Source organism: Felis catus, chromosome B2, assembly GCF_018350175.1.
Source record: "Felis catus isolate Fca126 chromosome B2, F.catus_Fca126_mat1.0, whole genome shotgun sequence".
NCBI classification, from domain to species: Eukaryota; Metazoa; Chordata; class Mammalia; order Carnivora; family Felidae; genus Felis; species Felis catus.
Window position 1 is genome coordinate 54,204,331 of NC_058372.1, and position 4,888 is coordinate 54,209,218.

Consider the following 4,888-nt stretch of genomic DNA (forward strand, 5'->3'; position numbering starts at 1 on the left):
CTTCCCCTTCAGGTTATAGGATGGCTGGCACAGTTGTAGACAGGCTGGAGTTAAGCCAAGAAGGCAAGGGGTGGAGCAAGCCCTGTGTAGTCATCAGGAAATCAAAAGCTTTGCCAGAAGCCTTTTCAAGTAGATTTCTATTTTACTGACAAGAACTTTGTCAACATGACCATCTCTCACTGCAAGAGAGGTTTGGAATATGAACCTCTACCTTTTCTAGCTTCTTTAGTAAATACAGACAGTGGAGAAAGGGGAGTGGATGTTGGGTTAGCCGGTCTGTTAGGTTACCATATTTCTCTACTACTGAAAATCCTTCACTCGTTCCTCGCTTTCTTCAAGATGGTAAAGTTCAACCTTTCTGATTCACTTATAAGAAGGCAATGTTTTTGCCTTTGTCCCCCACTAGTGAGTGTCTTAAAAGGAGTCTATAATCCTGGTTAGTAGCAATGTCAAGCACATAGGAAAGTTCAGTAAATGAAGTTTCATACATATGAATTTATTTTTATGAATTGGTTATCTCACCAAATATTCCTATTTCCCAGTGGACTTCTAAGGGAAATAAAATACAGTTTTTAATTTTAGACATATTGGTATGAACTAAAATTTCACATTTACTTTGAAGACATACTGGGGTAATTCTTTAAAATGAGTTGAAAACATTGCCTGTTTTATTTAATATTTCAGACATGTTAACAGTTTTAGACAGAATTTTCAGCAAGAATTTCAATATCTAGCATTTTTTAAAAATTACAAATGATAATGTGAAACAGAAACACAAACATCTTCTCATCTGTACTGCCCAGTTTCATGACTTAAATTTGTGTTTTAGTTTCCAATCACATTGGTACCAAATGATACTTGTTATGAGTTAATGAGAAAGGTCAAGAACAGTCTTGCTATATAATTTATATGTTTATCCCCAAAGGGGGACAGTGGTATACTTTGGTTGTATTTAAGTTCAAGTAGTTTTGAGAAGTGGTGCAGATTTGACAAAAAAGCATGAGAAATGGTAAATAAGCAGATATAAAAGACCATTTTCTTGTTAATTTCTTTAAGATATAGCAAAATTAGGGCACCTGCTTGGCTCAGTTGGTAGAGCATGCAGCTCTTGATCTTGGTGTTGTAAGTTTGAGCCCCATGTTAGTGTAGAAATTACTTAAAATTGTTAATTACTTAAAATTTGTAAAAAAATTAAATACAGCAAAAGTTATAACATTGTTTCATCATATACACTAGAGCATAAAAAAGTGGAGGTGATGGTGTAGGAAAGTATTTGGTTGTAAAGTTTCTATGTATTACATGAGATGATACAATGTTAATTAAGTAGAAACAAAGTTAAGAATGTACATCTTAATTCTTAGAATAACTAACTTACTTAGAATAACTAAGAATCCAATCACTTCTTGGAATTCTCTCTCTCTCTCTCTCTCTCTCTCTCTCTCTCTCTCTCTCTTTCTTTCTCTTTCTCTACCCTCTCGTATGGCCCTCTCCCCTGCTCGCATGCTCTCTCTCTAAAATAAAATTTTAGGGGTGCCTGGGTGGCTCAGTCACTGAAGCATCCAACTTTGGCTTGGGTCATGATCTCACCATTCCTGAGTTCAAGCCCCATGTCGGGCTCTGTGCAGATAGCTCAGAGCCTGAAGCCTTTTACAGATTCTGTGTCTCCCTCTCTCTCTCTGCCCCTCCCCCCCTTTCAAAAATAAGTAAACATTAACAAAATTAGTAATAATAAAATTAAAATCAGAGTTACAACTAAAAAAGCAATTGATGGAACTTTGTTAAATATTGAAAAACAGAGCAGGGAAAGGTACTGAAAAATAAAAAACAGAATAAACAAAATACAATTGTAGATTTAAATATAGCCATTGCAATAATTACATTAACTACAAATGGTCTAAACATACCAATAAATAAGGCAGATTGCCAAAATGAATAAATAGCAATACCTACCTCTGTCCACTAGAAATCGATTTTAGATAAAATCACAAGTCAAAAATACCTGGATGGAGAAATGTACTTTGCCCTGTTCCTCCTGCTGTGTATAACTAAAAACCCTGAATACATTACATATAAATAAACACATAAGAAGATTGAAAGATGGAGAGAAGGCAGACCAGGTAGGGAGGGGCCTTAGAACTCAATAGAACCACAGAGTGGTGAGTTTCTGGAGTTTTCTGTTTGCCTCATATATCTCAGGCTGAAGAAGCTGAACAAGCTAGCAATCTGGAAATGCCAATGGATGCAGACAGAAAAAAAAAAAAATGCCTGCCTTGTCATGGTCAAAGGATCAGGAAAGGGCAGGCTAGCGAGACAAAACGTATTATTTTACACAATAACGTCTCTATTTCAGGCAAATACTATGGAAAAACAGTAGCCACACTCCCACTCAAGGCCACCAAGGCCAAGTGGGGAGCCTGGACTCCTATCCTGGCCAGTTTACAATGAAGTACCCCTAACCCTAATCCTAATCCTAATCCCCATCCCCCACTGAGATGTGTCAGGGGAGGCCTAATGGAGAGTCATGATTTTTACCTTTGCCCAGTATAAGAAGCCCTTCCCTCACCACCTCAGGTATTACAGAAGTTACCTAGGGGGCCTGGACGTCCTCACCACCTGGGAGTACATGGCAGCAACATCCCCTTTCTGCTCCTATAGTGGTGTCTGAGAAGAACAACTAAAGTAGAAAGTTTATGATGTAGAATCTCAAAACAACCAGTATGGCAGTATGTCTAGGTTCGTTGGTTGGTTGGTTGGTTGGTTGGTTGGTTGGTTGGTTGGTTGGTTGGTTTTGAGAGAGAGTGCAACCAAGGGAGTGGGAGAGAGAGAATTCCAAGCAGGCTCTAGGCTAACAGCATGAGATCATGACCTGAGCCCAAATCAGGAGTCAGACACTTAACTGCCTGAGCCACCCCGGCATCCCTGTCTGGGTTTCAATAAAAGATCACATGTCATTCCAAGAACCAGGAACACCTTAAAAAAAAAATAGATGGCAACACTAAGTTGACAGAGATGTTAGAAATATCTGACAAAGATTTTATAAATTTTTTTTTCAACGTTTATTTATTTTTGGGACAGAGGGAGACAGAGCATGAACGGGGGAGGGGCAGAGAGAGAGAGGGAGACACAGAATCGGAAACAGGCTCCAGGCTCTGAGCCATCAGCCCAGAGCCCGACGCGGGGCTCAAACTCACGGACCATGAGATCGTGACCTGGCTGAAGTCGGATGCTTAACTGACTGCGCCACCCAGGCACCCCGTGACAAAGATTTTAAAGCAGCCATCACTAAATGCTTAAGCAAGCAGTTAAGAGCAAGCTTAAAATAAATGAAAACAGAATGTCTCAGCACAGAAACAGGAAGTCTCAGCCAAGAAATAGAAGCTATAAAGAACAAATGGAGATTTTAAAACTGAAAAATACAATAACCTAAATAAGAAACTAAATGAATAGGCTTAACAGAAGAATGGATGAGACAGAGGAAAGAATCCATGAACTTGAAGATGGAACAAAAATTACCCAATTGGAACAACAGAAAATAGACTGGAAAAAAAAAAAATGAGTCCAGCCATAGAGACCTGTGGGACAATGACAGAGGATCTAATGTTCATGTCATCAGAGAGCTAGAAGGAGAAGAAAGGGCAGGGCTGAAAGTGTGTATTAAGAAATGTTGGCTGATGGGGTGACTGGCTGGCTCAGAACATGCGAGCCTTTTTTTTTTTAATTTTTTTTTTAACGTTTATTTATTTTTGAGACAGAGAGAGACAGAGCATGAACGGGGGAGGGTCAGAGAGAGGGAGACACAGAATCTGAAACAGGCTCCAGGCTCTGAGCTGTCAGCACAGAGCCCGACGGAGGGCTCGAACTCACAGACCGCGAGATCATGACCTGAGCCAAAGTTCGGCCCTCAACCGACTGAGCCACCCAGGCGCCCCTGATCATGCGACTCTTGATCTCAGGGTTGTAGGTTTGAGCCCCACGTTAGGTAGAGATTACCTAAAATTACAATCCTAAATATATTGCCTGAAAATTTCCCATACTGAGCAAAGACAGAACCTCAATTCAAGAAGCTGGCTATGGGGAGGAGAAAAACAAAAGCCAAAAGAACTTTAAACAGGATAAATCAAAGAAATCCAAACAACATATATCAGAATCAAATCTATGAAAACTAAAGAAAAAATCTCTTTACATATATATATATATGTGCACACATACACATATACACACGTGTGTATATGTGTGTGTGTATATATATGTGTGTGTGTGTATATATATATATATGTGTATGTATGTGTGTGTGTGTGCATATATATATATATAAAGTTTATTTGTTTTGAGAGACAGGGAGGTGAAGGGAGAGAGAGAGAGAGAAAATCCCAGTCAGGCTCTGTGCTGCCACCGCAAAGCCTGACACGGGGCTCAAATTCATGAACCTTGAGGTCATGACCTGAGCTAAAATCAGGAGTTGGACGCTCAACCAACTGAGCCACACAGGTGCCCCTAAAGACAAAAATCTTGAAAGCATTAAGGGAGAAAGACACCTTATGTATAAGAAGAAATAATTTGAATGAGGCAGGAAGGTGGTGGTACATCATTTTCCAAGTACTGAAAGAACTATCCACAAAGAGTGCTATATGCAGAGAAAATACCCGTGAGGAATGAAGAATTCAAAATATTTTCAAGATGGAAGGAAAACTTCTTTAAGAAAATTTGAACTCAATGCACCTTTGCTAAAAGAATGACTGAAGGAAGTTCTATAAACAAATGAAGCCATTAAAGAAGGAATCTTAGAATAATATTAGAAAGGAAGAAAATACAGTAAGTAACAATAAAGGCAAATAAGCAGAACAATGTTATTTGAAAGTGGATTCGTTGTATGTAGATGTATGTTGCA